This window comes from Danio rerio, chromosome 4 (assembly GCF_049306965.1).
Source record: "Danio rerio strain Tuebingen ecotype United States chromosome 4, GRCz12tu, whole genome shotgun sequence".
In the NCBI taxonomy this organism is placed as follows: domain Eukaryota; kingdom Metazoa; phylum Chordata; class Actinopteri; order Cypriniformes; family Danionidae; genus Danio; species Danio rerio.
The window spans coordinates 75,060,001-75,077,315 of record NC_133179.1 but is presented as its reverse complement, the minus strand read 5'-3'; the positions used below and the strand labels follow the sequence as shown (position 1 = coordinate 75,077,315).

Below are 17,315 nucleotides of genomic sequence, written 5' to 3'. Positions count from 1 at the left end.
TTTACCACTTCAGCCCGTTTCTCGACTCTGCTCTGTCTTCTGCCTGCCCTTGACCAAAGCCTGCTTACACGGACTCTGATTCTCGCTGCCTGCCCCTGACTAAAGCCTGTTACACGGACTCTGAATCACGCTGCCTGCCCTTGACACAAGCCTGGTAATCACTCTGCCTCTATTATCTGCTAATCATCGTTGAGTTGTATGTTGTATGTTCGCACAGCCGTGCGAGGTGTTGATGTTTAAGTGTGACTTAATAAATACTGCAAAATGGATCGCTCCGTGTCAGTCTCCCCGTTACAGTTGGTTTGCTTGTTTGTTACATAAAAGCCTTGACTTACTTAGACATGATGCAGCAACTCTATATACTTTAATTTAATGAATTATTTTTTTTATTTAATTTATAGACTATGGCTATATAAAAACACATGCTGTAGCTTACTGCATTAGACTAAACGAGACGAATTGTTGCTCATTCCCTAATTGTATTTTTTTTATTTGTATCTACTGTAAGTCAATTTAGATCAATTTAGCCTGCCAAATGATTATATACAGTTGAAGTCAGAATTGTTAGAATTATTATCACATTAAACACTTTAAACAACGCACACTGATCACTTTAAACACCACACACTGATCACTGTAAACACCACACACTGATCACTTTAAACACCACACACTGATCACTGTAAACACCACACACTGATCACTTTAAACAGCACACACTGATCACTTTAAACAGCACACACTGATCACTTTAAACACCTCACACTGATCACTGTAAACACCACACACTGATCACTGTAAACACCACACACTGATCACTGTAAACACCACACACTGATCACTTTAAACACCACACACTGATCACTGTAAACACCACACACTGATCACTTTAAACACCACACACTGATCACTGTAAACACCACACACTGATCACTTTAAACAACACACACTGATCACTGTAAACACCACACACTGATCACTGTAAACACAACACACTGATCACTGTAAACACCACACACTGATCACTGTAAACACCACACACTGATCACTTTAAACAGCACACACTGATCACTGTAAACACCACACACTGATCACTTTAAACAACACACACTGATCACTGTAAACACCACACACTGATCACTGTAAACACAACACACTGATCACTGTAAACACCACACACTGATCACTTTAAACAGCACACACTGATCACTGTAAACACCACACACTGATCACTGTAAACACAACACACTGATCACTGTAAACACCACACACTGATCACTTTAAACACCACACACTGATCACTGTAAACACCACACACTGATTACTTTAAACAGCACACACTGATCACTGTAAACACCACACACTGATCACTTTAAACAGCACACACTGATCACTGTAAACACCACACACTGATCACTTTAAACACCACACACTGATCACTTTAAACACCACACACTGATCACTGTAAACACCACACACTGATCACTTTAAACACCACACACTGATCACTGTAAACACCACACACTGATCACTTTAAACAGCACACACTGATCACTGTAAACACCACACACTGATCACTTTAAACACCACACACTAATCACTGTAAACACCACACACTGATCACTTTAAACACCACACACTGATCACTGTAAACACCACACACTGATCACTTTAAACAGCACACACTGATTACTGTAAAAACCACACACTGATCACTTTAAACACCACACACTGATCACTTTAAACAGCACACACTGATCACTGTAAACACCTCACACTGATCACTGTAAACACCACACACTGATCACTGTAAACACCACACACTGATCACTTTAAACACCACACACTGATCACTTTAAACACCACACACTGATCACTGTAAACACCACACACTGATCACTTTAAACAACACACACTGATCACTGTAAACACCACACACTGATCACTTTAAACACCACACACTGATCACTGTAAACACCACACACTGATCACTTTAAACAGCACACACTGATCACTTTAAACAGCACACACTGATCACTTTAAACAGCACACACTGATCACTGTAAACACCACACACTGATCACTTTAAACACCACACACTGATCACTTTAAACACCACACACTGATCACTTTAAACAGCACACACTGATCACTTTAAACAGCACACACTGATCACTTTAAACAGCACACACTGATCACTGTAAACACCACACACTGATCACTTTAAACACCACACACTGATCACTGTAAACACCACACACTGATCACTTTAAACAGCACACACTGATCACTTTAAACAGCACACACTGATCACTTTAAACAGCACACACTGATCACTGTAAACACCACACACTGATCACTTTAAACAGCACACACTGATCACTGTAAACACCACACACTGATCACTGTAAACACAACACACTGATCACTGTAAACACCACACACTGATCACTGTAAACACCACACACTGATCACTTTAAACACCACACACTGATCACTGTAAACACCACACACTGATCACTGTAAACACCACACACTGATCACTTTAAACAGCACACACTGATCACTGTAAACACCACACACTGATCACTGTAAACACCACACACTGATCACTGTAAACACCACACACTGATCACTTTAAACACCACACACTGATCACTTTAAACAGCACACACTGATCACTGTAAACACCACACACTGATCACTTTAAACAACACACACTGATCACTGTAAACACCACACACTGATCACTGTAAACACCACACACTGATCACTGTAAACACAACACACTGATCACTGTAAACACCACACACTGATCACTTTAAACACCACACACTGATCACTGTAAACACCACACACTGATTACTTTAAACAGCACACACTGATCACTGTAAACACCACACACTGATCACTTTAAACAGCACACACTGATCACTGTAAACACCACACACTGATCACTTTAAACAGCACACACTGATCACTGTAAAAACCACACACTGATCACTTTAAACACCACACACTGATCACTTTAAACAGCACACACTGATCACTGTAAACAGCACACACTGATCACTGTAAACACCACACACTGATCACTTTAAACACCACACACTGATCACTTTAAACAGCACACACTGATCACTGTAAACACCACACACTGATCACTGTAAACACCTCACACTGATCACGTCTACTGCTCTAAATGCTGTAAACATTTAACACTGTTTTGTCAATTATTAAATGTAACACTTCAATAATTTGATATCATTAATTTACAATTATTTTGGATGCTCACTGAAGACATTTAAAATATTTTAAGATTAAAATGTATAAAGTCCTCGAGCACAAGCATGAGGACAAAAGCTCCTAGATTACCTGTTCAGCTGCTGTATTGTGTAATGTGGTAATGTTGATAGTTCTGATACTTATAGTATTTTTTAGTTATTTGTATGCTGATTTAAATGTTTTTAACTGGAATGAATGGGTGTTGTCAGTAGTAATCAGCTATAGATCACATACGGCTGTAAGTTAACAATAATTATTTACATTACTCATAAAACCCCCATTAATTGCGTTTTATTAACGTCTACCCCTCCCCCTACCCTAAACCCTACCATCACAGTAATGTAAAAACAGATCTGAGTCTACTCTATTAGAATAGCTGATTAACCATGTGGATGGATGATAACTGCCCACTAAGCCTACAAGTAGGTGCAGAAGGTCCCTATTTAACCATATCTATCAGCTGATAACCACTGATAATGCCCATTCAATAGAGTGATCATTTAAGTGAACATTTGATTGGGTGTCGCATTGTGCCATCTACAGTTCTGAAGGTTGTTGTGATCTTATACCTGTTAAATGTTTTGCCATCAATAAGACAATCATAATTCTCTGCATCTCTGCTGTCTGAATCTTCAGCATGTGTTTGCTCTGCTTCTGTCTTCTGTCAGCTCACTTTCTGTGTCTGAATGAATAGTTTTAAAGCCTGGCCCATTGTGGTCAAAGTAGTTGATTACATTAATACAAGTGAAACTGACGAGCGCAATATAGATTGACATTAACAGAAAATGATTTATAAGCTACTCTGAAACTGAACATTTCACTGTAATTTTATATATTATTATTTTATTTATCAGAGCAGTTTGTGTTTTGACACTGAAGCCTAAGCGGACCTTGTTTTTAACTTTCTCCGTCTCACTCACGGTGAGATTTGGAGAGACATTATTAAGTAAAACTGACATCAGACGGTTTAGTTTAGTCTGCATCAAATCTGCAGGAAAATATCAGGCTTTAATTTGATGAAATTAATACATTTAATAAAAGGCTGATTATTTTACCCACAAATTCAATTGTAGCCTATTGCAGATTTCAAAACGCAAAGGACAATATCACAACGAATGCTCAAAGAATGCTCAAACAGCAAGCATGTTTTTAATTAGATTGTGCCGTCTGTCATGCATAGCCTACCTATAGGTCTGTTATTTATTTTTTACTAAAGAAGATATATTATTTGAGTTTAGCACCAGAGCTATAGAAACTGCTCATTTCGGTTAATTTTGCCAACAGACTACTGCCGCTCGGTAAGCGAATGTTAACCGTTAACAGATTAATATTAAAATATTATTTAATTAAAAAATGACATGCATATTTTGTGACAGGTTAAATATTGCACTTTAAAATACTGATTTATTTTAGCATGCGAACAGCATACAGAACATAACAGAGCATCTTCACGCACCTGCGTTTCAGCAGCAAAACAAAAACAGAATAAATCAAATAAATCCTGGCATCACTGAAATGACACATTTATATTACACAACTAAAACACTGACTGAATCCTTTTTAAGAACCGGCATTTGTCCAATTATGTTTTTTCTTTCTTTAAATAAAAATAGGCTACCTCGAATAGATCGCTCCACAGAAAATATGCATTTAATTCATGCTCTGCTATTTTAAATGACAAAACCTCTGTTAACATTTTTAATATGAGTCATTAGTTGAAATATTATGTCTTAATTATGATTATGACTTATTTCCTCTGTCTCACTGGTGCTTCACGTGTCCTCGCGCTGCCTGTAATGAAAGAAAATGACAATGAACCTTAACCACTTAAACTCTGCTGCTATTTGGGGATTTCCGCCTGGATTTTGCCTACCCAAATTTAAAAGCTTCCCAAATCCACATGCAGAGGTGTAAATGCAAAAATGTGGTCTCATTTTAAAGAAAACCCTTTGAATTTTCATAAAACACTATTGAAAGTGTTTAAAATAACTGTATATGTCGTCTGTGTTATAATAAACACCTAAAAAAGAGGCGCTTTTTGTATTTTTTTTATAAACTCAAATTTGTAAGTGTACTTTTAGGTTGTGTGTGGTCTAGCGTGCTGTAATTAATTTTGGTGGTTCCTGCACATGTCTGTACTCATAGGAAAACAGAAAAAGGTCTCTCCCATATTCAATGCAGAAGTTATGGTATTCCAGCTGATGAGAGGTGCAGTACAAGCCACAGGGATCGATCATTGTTTTCATATTTCACTATTCTTTTGTTTGATCAAACATAATTCACTGTGTTTGGACCACATCAGACATATAAAAGGATTACTTATGCACATCAGCTCAAAAACAGAGGAGAATGGCCCTGAAGGGCACAGCATAAGGTAAGAGATGACAGCTGTCTGTGCTATCTGTGGCTGCTTATTGATTATTAATGTATTGTTTTCATTTCTGCACCATGGAAACACGGCGATTCATTCAACAACTGTTTGGCATATAAATATAATTCAGTAAAAAGAATGCTTAAACCGTATGAGCACCGACAAGAGCTTTCATTTGAGCTATAACTTGTACATATGTCATATAAAAAAATATGAATCTGAAAGCGAAAGTCGATGACGTCGCAGAGGTTAAGTGGTTAAGGCTCTATGTTGACTTTTTGTTAAGTATTGGCTACTACATAGCATATAACAATTTAGTTGTTTACATATGATATTGCATTAATTTGCATACATGTGTTTTAAGCTGTAAAATGAAAGCCTCAGTTCTTATGCAAACATTAATAAAAACTTTGGATTTGTTTGATTGATAGATTAGGCTATGTAGGCTATTTACATTTTTTATTATATAAGAACTATTAATAACTGTAATTTTCCAAATGGAAAAAAGGTTGGTTTGTTGAACACTAAATCGTCGTATTTATAAAGTTTATGACACGGCTCAGGCAACACCAGTCAGCATCAGTGCTGGTTTGTCAGCTCGTCTGTTAAACTGTGACCAGAAATATCCTTATTTCATTTTGCTTCTTTGACCAAAAACATGTAGGCACCACACACTGATCACTGTAAACACCACACACTAATCACTTTAAACACCACACACTGATCACTGTAAACACCACACACTGATCACTTCAAACAGCACACACTGATCACTTTAAACACCACACACTGATCACTGTAAACACCACACACTGATCACTGTAAACACCACACACTGATCACTTTAAACAGCACACACTGATCACTGTAAACACCTCACACTGATCACTTTAAACACCACACACTGATCACTGTAAACACCACACACTGATCACTTTAAACACCACACACTGATCACTTTAAACACCACACACTGATCACTGTAAACACCACACACTGATCACTTTAAACATCACACACTGATTACTTTAAACACCACACACTGATCACTTTAAACACCACACACTGATCACTTTAAACACAACACACTGATCACTGTAAACACCACACACTGATCACTTTAAACACCACACACTGATTACTTTAAACACCACACACTGATCACTGTAAACACCACACACTGATCACTTTAAACATCACACACTGATCACTTTAAACACCACACACTGATCACTGTAAACACCACACACTGATCACTTTAAACATCACACACTGATCACTTTAAACAGCACACACTGATCACTTTAAACACCACACACTGATCACTTTAAACACCACACACTGATCACTTTAAACAGCACACACTGATCACTTTAAACACCACACACTGATCACTTTAAACACCACACACTGATCACTTTAAACACCACACACTGATCACTTTAAACACCACACACTGATCACTTTAAACAGCACACACTGATCACTTTAAACACCACACACTGATCACTTTAAACACCACACACTGATCACTTTAAACAGCACACACTGATCACTGTAAACACCACACACTGATCACTTTAAACAGCACACACTGATCACTTTAAACACCACACACTGATCACTGTGAACACCACACACTGATCACTTTAAACAGCACACACTGATCACTGTAAACACCACACACTGATCACTTTAAACACCACACACTGATCACTTTAAACAGCACACACTGATCACTGTAAACACCACACACTGATCACTTTAAACAGCACACACTGATCACTGTGAACACCACACACTGATCACTTTAAACATCACACACTGATCACTTTAAACAGCACACACTGATCACTGTAAACACCACACACTGATCACTGTAAACACCACACACTGATCACTTTAAACATCACACACTGATCACTTTAAACAGCATACACTGATCACTGTGAACACCACACACTGATCACTTTAAACATCACACACTGATCACTTTAAACAGCACACACTGATCACTGTAAACACCACACACTGATCACTGTAAACACCACACACTGATCACTTTAAACATCACACACTGATCACTGTAAACACCTCACACTGATCACGTCTACTGCTCTAAATGCTGTAAACATTTAACACTGTTTTGTCAATTATTAAATGTAACACTTCAATAATTTGATATCATTAATTTACAATTATTTTGGATGCTCACTGAAGACATTTAAAATATTTTAAGATTAAAATGTATAAAGTCCTCGAGCACAAGCATGAGGACAAAAGCTCCTAGATTACCTGTTCAGCTGCTGTATTGTGTAATGTGGTAATGTTGATAGTTCTGATACTTATAGTATTTTTTAGTTATTTGTATGCTGATTTAAATGTTTTTAACTGGAATGAATGGGTGTTGTCAGTAGTAATCAGCTATAGATCACATACGGCTGTAAGTTAACAATAATTATTTACATTACTCATAAAACCCCCATTAATTGCGTTTTATTAACGTCTACCCCTCCCCCTACCCTAAACCCTACCATCACAGTAATGTAAAAACAGATCTGAGTCTACTCTATTAGAATAGCTGATTAACCATGTGGATGGATGATAACTGCCCACTAAGCCTACAAGTAGGTGCAGAAGGTCCCTATTTAACCATATCTATCAGCTGATAACCACTGATAATGCCCATTCAATAGAGTGATCATTTAAGTGAACATTTGATTGGGTGTCGCATTGTGCCATCTACAGTTCTGAAGGTTGTTGTGATCTTATACCTGTTAAATGTTTTGCCATCAATAAGACAATCATAATTCTCTGCATCTCTGCTGTCTGAATCTTCAGCATGTGTTTGCTCTGCTTCTGTCTTCTGTCAGCTCACTTTCTGTGTCTGAATGAATAGTTTTAAAGCCTGGCCCATTGTGGTCAAAGTAGTTGATTACATTAATACAAGTGAAACTGACGAGCGCAATATAGATTGACATTAACAGAAAATGATTTATAAGCTACTCTGAAACTGAACATTTCACTGTAATTTTATATATTATTATTTTATTTATCAGAGCAGTTTGTGTTTTGACACTGAAGCCTAAGCGGACCTTGTTTTTAACTTTCTCCGTCTCACTCACGGTGAGATTTGGAGAGACATTATTAAGTAAAACTGACATCAGACGGTTTAGTTTAGTCTGCATCAAATCTGCAGGAAAATATCAGGCTTTAATTTGATGAAATTAATACATTTAATAAAAGGCTGATTATTTTACCCACAAATTCAATTGTAGCCTATTGCAGATTTCAAAACGGAAAGGACAATATCACAACGAATGCTCAAAGAATGCTCAAACAGCAAGCATGTTTTTAATTAGATTGTGCCGTCTGTCATGCATAGCCTACCTATAGGTCTGTTATTTATTTTTTACTAAAGAAGATATATTATTTGAGTTTAGCACCAGAGCTATAGAAACTGCTCATTTCGGTTAATTTTGCCAACAGACTACTGCCGCTCGGTAAGCGAATGTTAACCGTTAACAGATTAATATTAAAATATTATTTAATTAAAAAATGACATGCATATTTTGTGACAGGTTAAATATTGCACTTTAAAATACTGATTTATTTTAGCATGCGAACAGCATACAGAACATAACAGAGCATCTTCACGCACCTGCGTTTCAGCAGCAAAACAAAAACAGAATAAATCAAATAAATCCTGGCATCACTGAAATGACACATTTATATTACACAACTAAAACACTGACTGAATCCTTTTTAAGAACCGGCATTTGTCCAATTATGTTTTTTCTTTCTTTAAATAAAAATAGGCTACCTCGAATAGATCGCTCCACAGAAAATATGCATTTAATTCATGCTCTGCTATTTTAATGACAAAACCTCTGTAAACATTTTAATATGAGTCATTAGTTGAAATATTATGTCTTAATTATGATTATGACTTATTTCCTCTGTCTCACTGGTGCTTCACGTGTCCTCGCGCTGCCTGTAATGAAAGAAAATGACAATGAACCTTAACCACTTAAACTCTGCTGCTATTTGGGGATTTCCGCCTGGATTTTGCCTACCCAAATTTAAAAGCTTCCCAAATCCACATGCAGAGGTGTAAATGCAGAAATGTGGTCTCATTTTAAAGAAAACCCTTTGAATTTTCATAAAACACTATTGAAAGTCTTTAAAATAACTGTATATGTCATCTGTGTTATAATAAACACCTACAAAAAGAGGCGCTTTTTGTATTTTTTTTTATAAACTCAACTTTCAAAGTGAACCTTTTAGGTTGTGTGTGGTCTAGGATGCTGTAATTAATTTTGGTGATTCCTGCACATGTCTGTAATTATAGGAAAACAGAAAAAGGTCTCTCCCATATTCAATGCAGAAGTTATGGTATTCCAGCTGATGAGAGGTGCAGTACAAGCCACAGGGAGCGATCATTGTTTTCATATTTCACTATTCTTTTGTTTGATCAAACATAATTCACTGTGTTTGGACCACATCAGACATATAAAAGGATTACTTATGCACATCACCTCAAAAACAGAGGAGAATGGGCCCTGAAGCGCACAGCATAAGGTAAGAGATGACAGCTGTCTGTGCTATCTGGGGCTGCTTATTGATCATGAATGTATTGTTTTCACTTCTGCACCATGGAAACACCACGATTCATTCAACAACTGTTTGGCATATGAATATAATTCAGTAAAAAGAATGCTTAAACCGTATGAGCACCAGCAAAAGCTTTCATTTGAGCTATAACTTGTACATGTGTCATATAAAAAATATGAATATGAACCAATGTAAAATACCCAGCTCAGGTATCCAAAAATACTGTGTATTTAAGTGTAAATAACTTTTATACAGTAGAATAAAAACCAAAGTGATGCATGTGTGCATAAAATATAGATTCTACACTTTCAAACAACACCACTAACGGGGGTCTGGTGCAACGCTAGCCCTTTTAATCTGAAAGCGAAAGTCGATGACGTCGCAGAGGTTAAGTGGTTAAGGCTCTATGTTGACTTTTTGTTAAGTATTGGCTACTACATAGCATATAACAATTTAGTTGTTTACATATGATATTGCATTAATTTGCATACATGTGTTTTAAGCTGTAAAATGAAAGCCTCAGTTCTTATGCAAACATTAATAAAAACTTTGGATTTGTTTGATTGATAGATTAGGCTATGTAGGCTATTTACATTTTTTATTATATAAGAACTATTAATAACTGTAATTTTCCAAATGGAAAAAAGGTTGGTTTGTTGAACACTAAATCGTCATATTTATTAAGTGTACGACGCGGCTCAGGCAACACCAGTCAGCATCAGTGCTGGTTTGTCAGCTCGTCTGTTAAACTGTGACCAGAAATATCCTTATTTCATTTTGCTTCTTTGACCAAAAACATGTAGACACGTGTGGTTGCACGTCACTGTTCTGCACGCGCTTTTCCATTCCAAAAACAGAGGCGCGCCGCACTGATTTACTGATGACAAGAATAAAAGTAGTGTGGTGCTCTTTTTTTATGCCGCTAGGAAACGACTGAATCAGCTGAGCCGTATGTGCGCGAGTGTTCCTGCCAATGTTGTTATAATTGTCATTTTAAATAGCATTATGATAGTCAAGATTCAATACAGCTTTAAATGACTTGACACAGCGAAGTCTCTCCTCCATCATTAAAAGCTCACTGTAGCCGTCTTGACAACACAAGCACTGCTGTCACCTCAAGGAAAAGCCAGCCTCTGCTTTCATTTGATTGAAGACTGAAAAAGACACGACTAACAAGCTTTTTCCACTCGAGCGCGCAATGGCAAAACGTTACTAGCCTAAACCATTCAGAAGATGCACCAGTCAGTCTCAACGCAAGAAAACGATTTCACTGTGATAGGCCAATATATTAAACAATATTGTTTAATCGTTTAACTGATACTATTAAGCGGTTAGAAACGCACCCTTTCGGTTAACACCTAATCGGTTATTTTAAGCATCCCTACTTGAGGAAAAAAAAAACGGCACAGTATCAGAATCGGATCGGTCTCGATCGATACTCAGACTTTTGGTATCGAGATCAGATTGGTTCCAAAAAAATGCTATCGGTGCATCCCTAGTATCCCTAACCCTACCCAAAACCTAAACCCACCTTCTACCTCACTAACTATTAATAAAGCGCTGATTGGTTTGTTAACACCATCAATTGTGGCCTGAAGTGTAAAGCGGAGATCTTCAAGCACTATCCTGCAGAGCTCAGATACAACATCTAACATCTGAAACCCAACAGATCCACAACACTAATTACCTGATTCATTTATTATGAAAATACTCATCAGTTGCAGATATTAAAGAGATGATCTACCTGACAGCAGCTCCTGTGTTTCCACTCTTAAAATATATTGGCTTATCCATAGACCAGTCACTCTTCATAGACACACAGCTGGGCTCTGCTTCTGCTCTCTTCTGATGAACTGAACTAAAACAGAGAAGATTAAAGTTCAGCGCTGCACACACTGGAGTCAACACAGCAGATTTACTCAACATTTCATCATTAAAACACTGTTTAAACAGCACTTCATGATACTTTTCATGATGATTGTACACAATCTTGCTGACTGTGTGTGTTAAATATTCTGACAGATTAAAAACACAACTAACAGAGAGTAAATATAATATCCTGTAGAAAATAATCATATGAAATGTCAAGTGTAGGACTAATACCTGCATACTGCTGACAAATCCAGATCTTCAGGTTTGTGTGTGTCCTCCATGATGGACCTGAAGAGTTTGATCTGCAGCAGAAACTGATGAACAATCACAGATCTCCAGTCATTGATCAGCCTTCATAATTCAGCTGAATGCAGGAATAGATCAGCAGCTGAGACACTCAAATCCAGAAGCTCATCACGAGTAAACTAATGAAGAATCACAGCGTCATCCGTTTGATTATAATAACAGCATACACACATTCACATAAAGCTTACAGGTTTTGTCCAGACATTAAAGATTTAAAGCTGTTCCGCGTTGGTAAATGATGGATTCTGGTTGTTTAAAACTGCAACACGACAACTAAACACTTTCACTTTCGTTTCTGAAGGGCGGTGTTGTACCGAAAATAGTCACCAGAGGGTGCTGTTCCGTAAAATATTTACTCGGGAACGCCCTGGCCGCTCATGCACGCGCAGACACTGAAATCAAGCAATCCGCGTCGAGCGGTGCTGTAAAGCGTGTTTTAAATGCGGGATTAAGCAGACATGATCATATTGAAGATCATAGGAAATATATTGGAGAACTTTGATTCACTGAACAGCGACTCCTGATCACAGATTTCATCTCAACTGCGTCACATCAGGAGTTCAGTAATACACCCGCACAAACACTCTGAACACAGCAGACAGAGACATGCGGGGCCCAAAGGACATGCGGGGGTTCACATTCAATCACACGACATGCAGGAGGATACATGCGGGACCTTACAAGAAGCAGTGTAAACGCAGGACGCGAGACAGACTGTAAACACGACACACACCGCTTCTTCTTCTGCCTGTGTGCTGAGTCAGAGAGCAGAGCTGCACACCGCCACCTGCTGTACTGGAGAGAGAGAAACATCAGTCCTACTCCAACATCAGAGACATTATGAAGCATATAACTGACAAGCACACAGGATTATATGATAACATAACACATGTAACAGTCATACAAAACTGAGAGATGCAGAACACACAGTAAACAAGAGAAATGAACATATATGATATATTTAAATGATTAGAGTGTACAGAAAATTGTCTTCATCATTAGAGAGGTTTTTAAAGCTTTCTCATTTTTTGTAATCGAGGTCAAAGAATTATAAAATATTTGTAAATCTCTACAGAACAAATTAAAGGAGGGAGTAGGAGACTTTGCCTTGTGTAAAAATGATCAACTTCAGAGCATTATCGAGCGCATCATAGCCAGTTTTACAACTCAAAAGAAGAATCATGCACTCCTCAAAATTAATTACGCTGTAAAATAAAGCAGAAACCAACCCTGAAACCTGTTTCCAGAAATCATCAGAGAATGTACAAGTACAGAAGAGCTGTAGAAGACTTTCAGGCTCAGTGTTACAGCAAGAGCATTGTGCTGAAATGTCTGATTAAATGTATTAATAAATATACAGCAGGGGTAACACCTGTCTAATCTTCTGAAATGAACTTCTTTGACCTTATTTGGGAGTAAATGGTATTACTTGTTGACCAAATATCATCTATAAAAGGTAAAGAGAAATATTGTTTCCATTACAGAATGTCTTAGGGGATATACTGTGGCACCCATCAAACTAAAAAAGGCTAGAGAGATTAAAACTATACCATGGTATAATAGTCATACTCGTGCGCTCAAAACAGCAACCCGCGCCCTGGAACGTAAATGGAAAAAAACTAATTTAGAGGTCTTTAGATTTGCGTACAAAGACAGTATGTCCAGCTATAGGAGGGCTCTAAAATCTGCCAGGACCGAGCACCTGCGCAAACTGATAGAAAATAATCATAACAATCCTAGATTTTTATTTAACACCATCTCTAAATTAGCAAATAATCGGTCATCCTTGGAACAAACTACTCCACCGCAAATTAGTAGTGATGACTTCATGAATTTTTTCAGTAATAAAATAGAAGGCTTTAGACAGAAAATAGGAGATGCCAAACTTTCTGCACCGGCTTATACTCCAAATCCTGTAAATATTTCATTGAATCATAATAATAACCTACACTGCTTCAAAATCATAGAACATGAAGAGTTAGTAAAAATTATAAATAGCTCTAAACCAGCTACGTGTATGCTGGACTCAATTCCAACAAAATTACTGAAAGAGCTGCTACCTGCTATAGGAGAACCTCTTCTTAACATTATCAACTCTTCTTTATCTATAGGCCATGTTCCAAACTCTTACAAGCTCGCTGTTATTAAGCCTATTATTAAGAAACCGCAACTAGACACCAACAACTGAGCTAACTATAGGCCTATTTCAAATCTTCCATTTATGTCTAAAATACTAGAAAAAGTTGTTTCTACTCAATTATGCTCTTTTCTGCAGACGAACAATATTTTTGAAGTGTTTCAGTCAGGTTTCAGGGCTCATCACAGTACAGAAACCGCCTTAGTGAAAATAACCAACGATTTACTCTTAGCTGCTGATCGAGGGTGCGTCTCGCTATTAGTTTTACTCGATCTTAGTGCGGCATTTGACACCATTGACCACAATATCCTCATAAATCGCTTAAAGTCTACAGGTGTCCAGGGACAGGCTCTACTATGGTTTAAGTCATACTTAACTGACCGCTACCAGTGTGTGAATATTAATGGACGCCTTCACAAATCTGCCCAGTAAAGTATGGGGTGCCTCAAGGATCAGTTTTAGGCCCTTTACTGTTTACAATTTACATGCTACCTCTGGGAGACATTATTAGAAGACATGGGATCAGCTTTCACTGCTATGCAGATGATACTCAATTATATATTTCCACTAAACCTGACGAGACGTCTGAACTGTCTAAACTAACTGAGTGTATCAAAGACATCAAAGACTGGATGACCAACAATTTTCTTCTCTTAAACTCAGACAAAACAGAATTATTACTTATTGGGCCTAAATCAGTCTCTGACAAGGCTCAGCTGGTGAGAGTGTAATCAATCTTGATGAGTGAGCATGTGAGTGTGACCGGAAAGTATGTATGTCTATGTAGTCCAGAGGAAGGCGAAAGTGTAGTCCATGGTATTCGTGTGAGAACCAGCGATCTCTGGCGAATGATCGCTGGTTATGTGACATAGCCCCCCCTCTAGAGTGGATTCCAGACACTCCAATTCTGTTCAGGCGAGAGGTGGAGCGGAGGCAGAACAGGGGGAGAGATGGAGGGCCAGAACCATGCAGCTGGGGTGTACCTGGGGCGTGGAGCTGCGGAAGGCCTGGAGAGTGGAGCTGTGGGGAGCCTGGAGCGTGGAGCTGCGGAGGACCCGAAGAGAGGAGCTGCGGAGGGCCTGGAGCGTGGAGCTGCAGTGGCCCTGGATCATGAGACATCGGAGGACCTGGAGTACTGCGAGAAGCCGGCAGGGCTGGAGGCTTGTGGGGAGCCGGCAGTTAGAGCCGCCTGTGTGGCGCCGGCAGGGCGAGGAGTCTGACTGGGATCGGCAAGGCGAGGAGCCGGGCTGGGACCGGCAGGGCAAGGAGCTGTGGCCATTCGGGAAGCTCAGGCGGCATCGACTCCGGCTGCGGCATCGATTCTGGCTGCGGCGCTGGCTGCGGCGCTGGCTGCAGAGTCGACTCTGGCTGCGTCTCTGGCTGCGGCGTTGACTCTGACTGCGGCGCTGGCTGCTGCGTCGACTCTTGCAATGGCGCTGGCTGCGGCATCCTTCAGTGCTGCCAGATACTGGGGATACTCATCCCGAGACACTCAGATTATGCGGAGTCACTGATTGGACCCAAGACCAGTGACGAGATGATCCCAAGGTGTCCATATCCGGGACCAGGCCGTATCCTGAGCTGCTGCTGCGCTGTTGGTCATGGGGAGTGGAGAGCATGAGACTGTTTACAGTGACGCTCCAGGGACAGACCAGTCTTTGCTGAGGCCAGTTTCCAGCCTTCACTGCTGAGACTGCAGCTCTGCACAAGACTGTTGGCCAGCGGAGAAATTAAAATGGTCGTGCCCAACTGATTCTGGTTCTCTCAAGGTTTTTTTCTTCACTCTCCTATTGGTAAAGTTTTTTTCCCTCTCCGCTGTCGCCACTGGCTTGCATGGTTCAGGATCTAAAAAGCTACTCATAGATGGATTTGCTCTTCAGTGTTTGGACTCTCATTAATGACTTCAAACCAAACTGAACTGAGCTAAACTGAACTGAACTTAAACACTAAATACTGAACTAACCTAATCCAGTTACTATGACCATTTACGTGAAGCTGCTTTGACACAATCTACATTGTTAAAGCGCTATACAAATAAAGCTGAATTGAATTTAATCTAATAATATACACATGGGCGTAAATCCCGGGGGAGACGGGGGGACATGTCCCCTCGCGACCCCCCCCCCCCCCCCCCCCCAAAAAAAAAAAAAAAAATTAATTATTAAAAATAAAAACTCTCAATTGTGAAAAAAATATATCTAGCTAAAATAATTGTCTAAGTACAAATAAAACCGCATTTATCATTTAAAATTCATTTAGAAACAGTTGAGTTCCCCCTCCCCTTCCTCAGAGTGGTTCGGTCCACTCCATGCTTTCCCTCATCTCACCTACTCTCTCACACACACGTCGGGTGTGCGGCTGTGGCTTAGTTAATGTTGAATTTCAGTAAGTAAGTAGGGGGTTTTTATCCACCTTAAATAAAGCGATTCTCTTCAATGTAGTTAATACAGACTCGTTCATAAATTAGTTGCGGCAAAAACGCTGATTACAGATGTAATTGTCCATGAATCTGCTGTATTAGCGTTAAGTTAGCTTGTTGCTAACGCTAAAGCCGTTTCCCATGCATTGTTTATTTTGTGACAAATAGGCATAATGTTAACTTAACACTAACGACCACAATTAGCATATTGTTTAGTTGTGTATTTGCTAAATGAGCACTGTGCACACTAACCCCACTGTATTTTTGTATAATCAGTTTCTATTCTGTTTTAAGTGACTCAATTAATTTGA

General features: G+C 38.9%; 2 long non-coding RNA genes across 8 annotated transcripts in view; one reads left to right on the top strand and one right to left on the bottom strand.

Annotated features, from left to right (window-relative positions):
- LOC100332612 (NACHT, LRR and PYD domains-containing protein 3) overlaps positions 1 to 13,215 on the bottom strand; it is a 36,001-nt gene extending 22,786 nt beyond the window's left edge. For 2 of the 6 annotated variants that reach the window (XR_011011365.2, XR_012402483.1), the window contains exons 1-3: positions 13,130 to 13,205; positions 12,374 to 12,567; positions 12,015 to 12,128 (exon numbers count right to left, since the gene is read on the bottom strand). This is a non-coding gene — a long non-coding RNA (NACHT, LRR and PYD domains-containing protein 3). Of the gene's footprint in view, positions 1 to 12,014; positions 12,129 to 12,373 lie in introns of all 6 variants that reach the window. The other 4 variants (XR_012402481.1, XR_012402480.1, XR_012402479.1 and 1 more) reach the window with 4 other exon arrangements.
- Positions 13,216 to 16,914: 3,699 nt separating this feature from the next.
- LOC137491385 (uncharacterized) overlaps positions 16,915 to 17,315 on the top strand; it is a 2,059-nt gene continuing 1,658 nt past the window's right edge. The window contains exon 1 of one of the 2 annotated variants that reach the window (XR_011011368.2): positions 16,915 to 16,974. This is a non-coding gene — a long non-coding RNA (uncharacterized lncRNA). The remainder of the gene's footprint in view (positions 16,975 to 17,315) is intronic. The other variant, XR_012402796.1, reaches the window with a different exon arrangement.